Source organism: Sturnus vulgaris, chromosome 1 (genome assembly GCF_052056855.1).
Source record: "Sturnus vulgaris isolate bStuVul1 chromosome 1, bStuVul1.hap1, whole genome shotgun sequence".
NCBI classification, from domain to species: domain Eukaryota; kingdom Metazoa; phylum Chordata; class Aves; order Passeriformes; family Sturnidae; genus Sturnus; species Sturnus vulgaris.
Genome location: NC_142243.1, coordinates 25,089,755 through 25,102,290, shown reverse-complemented (window position 1 = coordinate 25,102,290; position 12,536 = coordinate 25,089,755).

The window sequence follows — 12,536 nt, the reverse complement described above, 5'->3', positions numbered from 1 at the left end:
AATTTTTCTCCAGTTTCCTTTTTTTCATCTCTTTGGATATAACTAGACTCTCCTAAATTTAATTTCTTAAAATTAAAGCAGTGATGCTAATTCACAGAATTGTAGAAACATAGGAGAGTTTTGGTTGGAAGGGACCTTAAAAATCACCCAGTTCCAACTGCCCTGCCATGGGCAGTGACACCTTTCACTTCTCCAGCCTCCCTCTGCAGCTGGTACCACCATGGTCCCAACAAAATCCCATCACACCTTAAGAGGCTGCTGTCTATGGTGGGAATTGAGATACATGGGCACCTTGCTGCCTGGCTCAGGCACCTGACTTCCAATGAACCAAAGATGATGAACTGGCTCCTGACTCCTGGTGAGTGCTGTGCACACTTTTGCTAGCCATAACAGCAGCCTGTGAACCCACCAGGCTCTGCATCCTCCAGTTGCAGGGTAGCATTACCTACAACTTGGATCTCTTGACCATTTGTAAAAGATATGAAATATGAAATTTTACAACAGCTGAAAATTTAAGCAAGAAAACTTGTTCCTGTTCATGCATAATAATTAATCTTTAGTGAGGTTATTTATAATCATGTTAATAATCTATTTATTCTAACCGCTCTTAGTAAAGCATCATCACAAAATCCTCTTGGTGTGCTCAGTGTGGAAAGTCAGTTAAGATGCCATAATGATGTCAAAATGAAATGCTGTCAGTGCAAATCCATAACATGACATAACGGTGTCAGAAATGAAAGGGAATCATATCAGAGTGTGTTCCAGCACCACTCAAAAATTTGTGAGAGGAAAGGGTGCCACAACTGGGGGACAATGTTTGTTATGACAGAAATGCTCAAGAAGCTAAAAAGGGAAACCATGTTTGCCAGCCACATCACTTTTTAATCCAGCAGATCTGTGAAGAAGTTGTGCTAATTTTCTCTATAAATATCTCAGTGAGCAGATCAGTGCTTTGTGTTGCAGAAAGTGGTTTTTAACTAATTGCAACTTCAGGTTTCTTCTGAAAGGGAATATAAAGGTTCATTGCATTGTATGTGTAAGTAAGCAGTCATTTTTCTGTTGAAAGAAAAAGAAAAACAAAATGCTTCTTATCTGGTTATCCTCCTTAAGGAAACTCACAGCCCATGACTCAAATACCATCCTAAAAAAGGACTCTCTAGGCATCGCAGGTAGGACAAATCTATCCCTATATCTATTTTTTCTGCTTTTAATGGTTATAAGTGCCCAGAAATTCACACACCCTTTGAGGAAGGATCAGTGTTTTGCAACTGTTCACCTCTTTACCCTGTAACATCACGCTCAGCAATAAAACCCGAGGCAGAAGAAGGATGGATGCAGAGGCGGTTTCCAAGTTGGTCAAGTTCAGCAACTGTCTGGGCATTGGTCTGCCCATGGGATGTGGTGGGTGGTTGCCTTTGCTTTGCTTGCTGTTTTTCTCTTTTTTCTTCACCAAGGAAACTGCCTTTATATCACATTGAGAGTTCTCTTGCTCTTTTTGCTCTTCCTATTTCTTCTGGGTGGTGGAAGTGAGTGAGCAGCAGTATGGGTACTCAGATGCTGGACAAGGCCAGCCCATCAGGGATGTGAACTGAGTTAAACACACACCTCCCAAGTTTAAGGAATAGTTTACATTTACCTTATTGTGACACAGACTTTTCTAAGCTCTCTCATAACCAAAACTATTTCTAAACATTTATCAAAGTCCTATTTAAAGCCAGGTGCTGTGGAGGATGTAGTAAAGGGTGAAATAACATGCTGCAAGAGCAAGCAGCCAGCTTCATCTGCTGCAGCACAGACACAAAATTTCATCTGGTGACTCTTATCCATGCATTATCCAATGACTAAACTAGAGCCCATGATGATAAGCTGAGAATTTGCAGAAGCTGGGTGCTGACCTGACTTGGCTTCAGAAGGCCATGGTTAAACTCCCCTGGCACCAGTGGAGGGGGGAGCAGCCTGGCTCCAAAACACTTTTGAATGATTTGCTGATGGTAATGAATTTGCCATGACATTTGCTTAGACCATGGTGTCTGAGGTTTAATTATCTTCATTATTAAGAAGAGTTGTATAATTTCTGTTTGGAGTACTCTGACTTCAGATTCTACAGAGAATCTGGAGACATGCTACACTTGTCACTGTGACTGAGTACCTGTCCACAGCACCTGGAGTGGTACTCATGCCAGAGGATGGGTTTAACTAAGAGTTTGAAGAGTCAAACATTAAACTCATGGAATATGTGCACACAGAACAAAACCACCTTCATCTGCTAGTTCTTGGTGGTTGCCCTGGATTATATGCCCTTACAGTGCTAAATATTCAGACTGTATTATAGGTGATGTGGAAAGTGCTCCTGACAGCTTATATTAGTTTACATTAGCATCCACCTGTATCCTAAACAGTTGAGTATGACCTTATTCTTGGTAGAAGTTCAGGGTTTCATCCACACAGCTGTCTCATAATGTCTCTCCTAGGAGAGAGTGATCCTACCTTGAGACACATCTAATCCTTCTTCATGTCAGCAATGGAAGCCTCGACTTGAAACCTGAATTTTATGTGGCTAAAATAAGGCAAGCTGCAAAGACAATGTTAATGAAAGTTACTGACCAGATTATGCCCAAAATTCATGGGCAGAGCCTTCAAACAAGACAAAGGAGATTGCCTAAAATTTCATCTGCTAAAAAGAACTTCTAGAATCATAGAATCATAGAATCATAGAATCATAGAATCATAGAATCATAGAATCATAGAATAGTTTGGGTTGGAAGTACCTAAAAGATCATTTAGTTCCAATCCCCCTGCCATGGTCAGGGACCTTTCACTAGACCAGGTTGCTCAAAGCTGCCTCCAACCTGGCCTTGAACACTTCCATGGATGGGGCAGCCACAGCTCCTCTGGACAACCTGTTCCAGTATCTCACCACCCTCACAGTGAAGAATTCCTTCCACATATCTAACCTAAATGTCCCTTCTTTCAGTTTGAGCCATTACTCCTTCTCCTGTCACTCCTGATAGAGTCCCTCTCTGGCTTCCCTGTAGGGCCCCTAAAGATGCTGGAAGGTTGCTGTGAGATCTCTGCACAACCTTCTCTTCTCCAGGCTGAGCAGCCCCAACTTTCTCAGCCTCTCCTCAAGGGAGAGGTGCTCCAGTCCCCTTATCATCTTCATGACCCTCCTTTTCTATGTGCCTGTCTGCTCTCAGACATTGACGTTTCATTGACCAGTGCTTGATTTAAACAACAAAGTAGGTTCCGATCACTTTTTTCCATCCAAAGTTGTTTTTTAACAAAAACTGTACATTTGATTAGTCAGAAATATTCCATCACTAGATTTCTGAGGTTTTAACCTTCAGCTGTCCCTACTGAGGGAAAAGAAATAAAAGACAAAATGTATGGAAGCCTGAAAAGTCCATGTTGATGTTTTACAACACATTTCCCTTCTGTGATTACAAAAATTTATTTCATTTCCTTTATACAAAACAAAAGAACTGAAAGAAACACTCGAAGTTGAAATAAAATATTTCATTTCAGCCAGGAAAAATGTATGTTTTACATGACACAAAAATTTTGTCAGAATTTCTGATTCCTACGGCATTTGGAATAATTATTGAGTTTTTAAAATGATGCATAAAATTTTCGAGTGAAATAAAATACTACCTAAAAATATCTGAACTTTTTGAAAAGTGGTTACATCATATTACAATGGCTGAAAATCAGAAAGCAATATTGATAATTTCAAGAGAAAGATACTTTTCTGCAGTGAATGTGCAACTTATTTCTTTTAGAGAAATGGTGGTAAAAAAAATTCAGTTTCATTTCTTAACAGATATTCAAGCAGACTAAAACTCTCTAGGAAATCTCTGAAGATGCTGCTGATTTCAACTAAAAACTATTTTCAACTTAAAAAACAGATATTTTCAATTTTTACAAAATATATTCATTTTACTAGGAACAGCTCATTAGGCTATGATTTATGTAAAATATGCTCCCCAAAGTAGTAAAGAAAGTGGAAAATCATGATTCACATTGTGTTAAAATCTGTTTAAAAATTTTTCAATTAAAATTTGGATTTATTCAAGAAAGTTTGAATAGTCCTTTTTTCCCCCCCATATGAACAGAATTTTCACTGAAAGAAATTCACCAACATCTTATGTACATTCATATATTTTTTAAGTATGTCTATTGCTGTGTCAAATGTGTCTCACTGGAAAAAGCTATTGACTTTTCCATTCTATTTCTTTAATTTTCCACTACTCTTGCATGTTGGAATACTCCAGGTAGGTGTTGTGTGTGCTTCTGATTATGCTGTGTTACACAGCAGGGAAACCTCTTATCTCAGACTGGTTGCCTGGTTGAGGAAAAAAAAGAACACATTTAAGGTTGTAAACACAGCTGTGGAAGAAATATTTTCTATTTCCTTGCTGTTTGTTTTAATGTACTAAAAAGACGTAATTACAGAAGTTTGCAAAAATGCCAAAGTGTAAAACACAATAGTAGTTTGGTCTATGTGTTTCTATTGTACATCTACATGTCTTCAGATGCAGCTTTAAACAGTCCAAGAAAATCTTTAGAAATGTCTTCTCTACTTTGCACTCTGATTTGCCCTCATAAATAAAGTACAGAATTTTCAGAAAAAAATAATTTTAAAATAATCTCATAGCTACAGTGGTATTAAGTGTTCAGATCTTGTTCTTGCCATTTTACATGCCAGCTTGAAGATCTGTGTTTCTATTGTTTCCTTTTTGACTCTGTGCAAACACTTAAAAGATAGGAAATTTGCAGATTTGTGAAAAAAGAAAAGAAAAAAGAATAGAGGTTTTATAAATCTAACCACTGCAACTTCATTTGAAGAAAATGAAATCTGAACTCTGAAAGAGGACAATGCCTTGGTTTTTTTCAGCTTGCAAAGAAGTAGAGTAATGCAATCCCTTTTATTTCCTATTTAAATAAAGGCTGAAGCGTTTTCATCTGTGGCGTGTAAAGTCTGCTTTGCAAAGAATAAATTCAGAGCACACACATTGTAAGTATTTGCCAAGAGCACTGGGTTTATATTGGTTGAGTAAACAGCACTATAATATTACAATTATAAAAACAAAATGTGCAGAAAAATGTGATTCTCACTCTTTTGTTAACACTCTATTAGTTCCTGAAGTCCTAGTGAGAAAAGATTAAATGGGAAGCCCTCAGTAAAGAGCTCTGCTCCATTCAAGCTGCAACACCACCAATTACTTCACCAAAAAAAGAACTAGATTTGATAGAGATCCTGAGTCCAAATCCTGTGCATGAACACCTGAAGCCGTCTCCTCTGAAATCCTATGCAGAATAACGCTAATGACATCCTGCTCACTCCAGTCTATGGAAGGTTTCACCTTTTATATCACAGTGTGAAAGCAAACAAAGGGCTGCATAAAGTTCTTTTGACTGTGGCTGGAAAGACTCACGCTGGCACCAGTGTGCATTTGGATGACACTGTACCATCTCTATCACTCCACCCACAACTATTATTTCATTGCCCAGAATTGTTGTAATATGACTGCTTCCCTTCATAATCTCTGCATTTTATCTAGCTTCTTTTCCAAAGCCAGCGAGGATAATTGTCATCTTTTGTATAACACAGCAGAAAGGCTGAGGACAGGCTTAAGGGCAGTGGCTTTCTCAGTCTATCCATACCTTCTCTAGACTGCAAGTTCACTGAGACAGAGTCACAGCAAGCATGACGAGGTTTTCTCAGCTGCCTAAATTCAGTAATAAGTTCCACAGAAAGAAAAGATTTTGTCCAACTCATCACAGTGGAGTCCTCCAGCAAAATGGGTTGGAAAGACAACAGCTGAGAGCCAAGCACGAGTGCTGCAATGAATAGGGTAAGGCAGAATCTGCAGCTCTGTGGCTCCAGGTGTTGAACCAGGAGAGGGAACGTGGACAGACATCTGTCTACTCCCACTGAAACCAGTGGAGACCCTTTCTATTGGTTTAGCAGGACATGGATCATGGTGGTGATTTGTGTCAGGTGGGTTCCCTGTGGAGATCAGGGGTAAAGGAAGATGTGGCCATGCACACCTTGTAAAGAGTTGTGGGGTTAACTGCTGTCCTTTCAACTGATGAAAAATCTCAAAGTCAGGCATCATCACACACACACCATTTCTAATATAGAACAATTCTGAAATCAGGGTGATGTGATGTTGTTTGGCAGCATGTGAGAAAAAAGCAGAACTTTTTATGAAAATGACAAAAAGATTTGAAGGCCAGAGGGGAACACAGCAATCTTTGCCCTGGTTTCCTGTACAGCATAAGCCATACAACCTTGTTCAGTCATGTCTCCATCATTCTTTTTTCTTCTACTTGATCCAAAGATCTCACTTGGAAAAGGAGGCATCTTCATGAAAAGTATGATGAGTCATGCAGAAGCAACCATAACCTTTTGGTCTTTTTTTAAAAAATTAATTTATGCTTTTTGAAAGAAGAAAGAAAAATTGTAAAACATATATTATTTCTAATCCGAATGTATTTTCACTTAAATATCTTTAATGAAAATTCTTTTCCTTCTGTAGGTATCCACCCAGGGGATACTTTTCCTCAAAATACGTGCCTGCATATTCAAAATCTGTCTCTGAAGAAAACCACCTTATTTCTCATTCCCAAACCAAGGCATTTTCTTAATAATAAAAGAACTAGCAGGCTTGCAGAAGCACAAATTATACAGCCCCAAGAGCTATTTTTTAGTCACTGACTACAGAACATTGTGATGAAGAAATCTTAACTGAAGAAGAAAATAACCTCCATTTTTCCAATAAATTAAGATCTTCACAGGAATGTAAAATGAATCTTAAAGCAGAGCATCTTGATGTTTCTTGCAGCAGGCCCTCTTTCAAGGACAAAGATGTAATTCAAAGATGAAAAAATGAGCACCAGAAAAAGAAAAGCATTTTCCTCTATGCTTATAAATATGGTGGTGACCTTAGAGAGCCCCTTGAAGAGACAGCACTGACAACGCAGCCAGCGACATCCAACTTCCCTGCAGGGCTGCTTGCAGCTGCAGACTGGATTGTGAAAGATGAAAGAGAAGAAGGCTCCCCTGTACTGCATAGGGAACTTTCAGGAGACCAAGTCTGAATTATGGTAGTGTATGTTTCGGTGAAGGACATAAAACCTAAGGCAGGAGATGAGATGAAATAAAATAATGTAGCCCTGAAATTACATGGGGAAAGCCAAGAGTATATTTACTTTAGAAGTATTATTAAAAAGGCAAAGCTATAACTGAAGAACTGAAAATAACTTGGATTTTATGACAGAGATGCATGTTATTAAATCATTTTGTAGATATATTCTACTGCTAGGTAGAGTACGTACTGTTGGTGGGTACATATTGATGAGCTTAATAGGTAAGGCCAGGCAGACCATGTAATGAATAAGTAATAGGGACAGAACCATATGACAAGACACGTGCATTTGCCACTTTAATCTGCAAGGTGTCCTGGTCCCTTATTCATTGTCCCTTCTTACATTCACTGCTCCCACCGTTTAATCGCTGTTGTTAATTTCTTCATGGATTTGTGCATGGTTTTACACTGCCTGACTCGAGCTGATTGCACAGGCGTTAGCTAAGCAAGAGTTTTCGAAATTTTTTCCTAAGGCTGCCATCATCTGCAAATCCTTCAAGGTCTAAATTATAAAAGTTTGGCTGACCTCTGTAGGAAAACAGCGTATTAGATCATTATAAAAAGAGCAAAAGGAAAATTGCAAGCTTAATTCCTGAGATTTGTAAGTTAAAAGCCACAAGGGGCCGGAGGCAGGCTCTCCTGAGCCCCTCAGCCAGCAGCCCTACCCTGCCCTGCCCTGCTGACAGAACACCAAAGGGCCTGAAGAGCTGTGCCTCGAATTCTTTGAGCGGTCATCTTTTAACAGGGATGTCAGAGGTCTAGGAAAGCATTCCTGTGCCATTGGGATGCAAAGGGATTTATCTCACATCTGAAGTCCTGCGGAGAGGCAGCAACCCTGCTCCTATCTGAGAGGCCAACCGACAAGTGAGTTACAGCTGAAGGAGATGTGACAGGCGAGAGAGAATAAGCAGAGTGAATGCCTGTGCTGGAGATGAATCAACCCTCTTCCTCGAGGAGCAACTGCCTTTGGCTACCCAGAGCTAAAAGCTACAGCAATAAATTTTAAGGCCTGAAAAGATCATTACAGTCATCCAGCCCAGCTGCCCACTCATCCAGGATGCTGAATTTCCTGAAGTCATTCATGCCTGCCCCTCCTGCTGCCACAGCTGAGGTCTTTTCCTCCTCTGCTCTTGGTTGGAGGCCCTTCCCAGTATGTGACTGCCATCACTGTCTGCCGTGCCAGATGTCTGCAGTGTCCTCCCTGTGGCACTGCTGCTGGGCAGCAAGAGCAGCTAGAGCAAATATTTTCCCTGTAGTGTTTCTGGCCAGAAGAGATTTTACATTCAGCTCTCCTCATGCTCTGCATCAGAGCAGCAGCTCCAGCAGCCGCTTTGCCCATGCAGCTCCAGATCCATGCTCAAACATCTGTTACGGAAACTTGGGGGCAACTGCACAGGGAGCCATGCTTCTGCAGCTCTCACTGACCCAAACTGCAGATCTGGAGAGGGCTCTATCTGGTTTGTGTCTTGGCTTTCTTTAAAACCACTGGGCCTCACATCAGCTGAAGCACCTACAGTTATTGAAATAACAACATCCAACCACCTGAGGAGGAGGCAGGTAGAAGAACAACTCCATTGCAAAAAGCTGGGTTTTCTGATGATGGCTCTCTGCTGGCCTCCATGACCTTAGAAAGAGGCCAGTGTTACATCGCAATGGAAGCATATGGGCTGGAAACAGGAAAAAAGACTAGGACAGACTTTTCCTGAAACATCCTGCCCAGCCCAGAGCACATCTCCATATTTGTTGAGATGGGTCACATCCATGTTGAGCCCATGAATGGAAGAATAATGTGAGTTCTCCATCTGCTCCATGAGCTCATGTGGACAGAGCTCCAAAAGGTAAAGGAATGGGAGAGTTCATTGAATATTTCCCTTTCTGGAGGAGCAGGCCGTGACTCAACTGTGACTGCAAAATGCCCTGCCTTGGGAAGGTTGTGATGCATCAAGAAACAGCTAAGCAACCCCTCAGCAACCCTGGAAGGTATGCCCTGAGGAAAGAGGGAAGGGGGGATGCAGGCAGAAGCCTTGAGTCTCCAGGAATCCCATAACATTGTCTTGTCCCCCACATTTGGCTCAGCCTGCTACAGCTGACCTTAACAAGAAGCCCTAGCTCGCCTCTTCACTCACAGTGGTGCAATTTGGGGTAAATAGGTGTAAGTGTATGCTCTCTTGTCAGCTCCTTGGCAACGGAAAGAGACAGTCACAGGTTGCCCTAAAAAGCAAATTTTAATTCCTAACACTGTATGTCATGGTTTTTATGCGCTGTGCAATTTACAGGCTGGACAAGCGAGGCCAGCAGAGCCTAGTCTGTGGCCAAGCGTGGCAGTGAATCCATCAGCCATGGAAATGCCAAAGTGGCAGGTTCACTTCATTAACTGGAGGCCCAGTATTTCTTGGGCACACACGAGAAACTAGAAGAGAAAAGACTGTTCCAGGGGTGGGAAATTACCCTTTTGGACGGATGACCCTTTTGGATGGAGGGCTAAAACAATGCCTGCACCAGTGCTTGAGGGACCACACAGGCTTTGATCCCAAGTTCACATGTGCATCCTTCATCAACACAAACGGTGACCTTCACAGGAGCACAAACATCTTTGCCTTTAGGAGTAATTTAAGTTCCCCATAGCAGAGCATGTCGTGCCTAGGTGGAGACATGTCCATTTTCCTCTCCCTGAACTATCTGTACCCAAAGCCAAAGGCTCTTCAGAAAGTTACTAAAATGTGAGCAAAAAGGCTTAATGCCTTCCCTGAGTTTTCTGTCAGGTTTATTTCTCCTTCCCTGCTTGCAATTGCTGCTTTCCAAAATCCTTTCCTGTATTTCTCCCTTTCTCACTGTCTTGTGAGCATCCTTCTGGGCAGTTCACTAACCCTCTCCACTGGATCCCCGATAGCTTTTGCCCATACTGAAAATTACAAGACTTTTTACTTTGCAGCAGATTTTTTTTTTTTGGCCTTAGGTGAGAATACAAGGACTTTCAACCCCTTTGCCTCTTCATCTTGAAAACAATCCCCTAGGTAAACAAGTCCTAAGCCTAAGATGAGGAAAGTCCTCAGTTATTGAAGTTGTTGAATGGCAATCACCATTTTCTGATGCTGTAAAACAAGAGTTAATTCGTGTTTCCATTGCGGAGGGCTGTTTGGGGCTTTTTTTTAAGGAAGGGAAAAAATTTCCTTTCATTCTTTGCCAGCAATTTCCATGCAAATAAAGCTTCCCAGCAAAAACTCGGTGCCCAAGAGAGAATATTTTATCCAGAAAGCGAAAGATTTTCTGCGAACAATTGCAAGATTTTATCCAAAAGTCTGAGAGGCTCATCCGAAATATTTCTCTCGTTGGCTGGAAACAAAGCGCTGCTGAGCGAGAGGGGACGGAGCGAACCGGGGCGGAGGGTTCAGCCGGTGGGGATACTCCCGACCAGGCCCGGGGCAGGGCGGGGCGGCCGGCGGGCACCGGCCGGGACACAGCGGCCGGGACACAGCGCCCGTCCCGCCGCGGGGCTCGGTCGGGGCCCCAGCGCCGCCCCCGCGGCAGCTCCCAGGCGCGGGCGGGAACAATCGCCGCGTTGTCCTGCCGCGGCCGCCGGCCCGGCGGCTCCCGCGCCCCGGTCCCCGTGCCCTGAGGGGACAGCGCTGGCGGGGCGGCCCGGCTCCGCGCCCGCCGCCGCCGCTCAGTCTGGCCCCGGCGGGGGCGGCGGCGGCGGCGGGGCGGGAGGGGCGGAGGCGCGCAGGTAGCGCGGCGGCGCTGCGGGCCCGCGGCCACGGCGGGGCGCTCTTGGCACGGGCACGGCTCGGCGCGGCCCCGGCGGCGGCGGCGGCGGCGGCGGGGACGCGGGGACACAGCGCCCACCTCCCCCGGGGGACAGCGGGGCTCGGGCCCCAACGGGCCGCGGGGGCCCCGGGCAGCCGCTCAGGCGACGCGGCGGGCATGTGCCGGTAAACAATGACCATATTGTGAAATGGAAAACAGACTCCGGCTCCCTCGAAACGGCCCGCTCCCACCGGATGTGTTAAATAAAAACCGCTGGGGGAAAACTGCAGAAAGGCAAGAAAATCGGGTTCGAGCCGGGAAGGATGGGGGGCAGGAAACCCGCAAACAGGCGGATTTGTATGCCCTCAGCCCGGTAATCCTCTCACGGACTGCAACGGCGGCGGATGCCTTCAGAAAAAAAAAATCATCTTGGGGGGTTTGTGGTTGGATCTGATGGGCTTCTGCCTTTTTTTTCCCTTGTTAATATCGAAGCTTTTTTTTTTTTTTTTTTTTTTTTTTTTTTTTTTTTTTTTTTTTGGCCCCTGCACTGCTGCTGAATAAAACAAGAGGAAACTTTCTGCTGCAGAGATCCAGATTTCCCCGGTGAGCTGTACAAGGAGCCTGTAGGGACGCCTTGGCTGGGACCCGCCGCGGCTCCAGAGCTGCTGGGGCAGCTTCTCTCCCGTTCTCTCCCCTAAAACGGCACCTTCCTGCCCGGACGTGTTGAAGTGCAGTGCCCTGGAATTTATGACACAAATGGGCTTTCCTCCCCCTCTCCCCCTCTTCGTCTGCTTAAAATCTCTACCGTCCCTTCCAACTGGATGCAAAAACTGGGAGCTTTAATAAACATATTCTCCCCTTCCCCAGTCGTAAACATATGTCCCTCTCCGGTTCCTCTCTTTACAACAACAACAAAAAAAAAAAAAAAAAAAAAAAAAAAAAAAAAGAGGGGAGAGATATTTCCAATGGATTTAAGTAAGTGATTCATGTAATGAAATGCTTAGGGATTTGTTTAATGTGATTTTATATGAGCTGTGGACATTTCCAAAGCAAACAATAAGTTCAAGTACAACATGCACGGTTGTGTTACAAGTGTTACTCAGCTGGCTGGGAGATCTTCGGTGAGCAAACAGGCTAAATCTGGAGAGTAAACAACTTCAGAAAAATCTACAACTCCAGGTCACTGAAAACAGCCTTTTATTTGTTTTCCTTAGTGTCTAGTAAAATTTGATCCTTCTTTTTTTTGCAACACTGCTGTAAAATCGGCAGGGACGGGCATCACCAGCCCGTGGCTCGCCCCGGCCCAGACATAGAGCGCGTTGCCTGGGACCTGGGTGCGTAGATGAGCGCTAGAAAACGGGTGCAGGTGGAGGGTGAAGGAGGGTGCTGCTGGCCGGAGTGCTGTGGGGAGGATACCCCCGCACAGCGCCAGTCACTTCCCTGGGGCTGTCACCCGGAAAGCGGGATCTTGAGACAGCCTCCAAGTGGAGAAGCCCCACGACGGCCTCACAGTGGTCCTGCCCACGCGTGAGGGTGATTTGAGCTCCCTCTGTGAGGGGCTTCTGACCCTGGGCCGGAGGCGGACCAGGCGGTGAGCATCGCCCCGGAGGGATGAGGAGCGCACGCTCGTGGGGCTGGGCG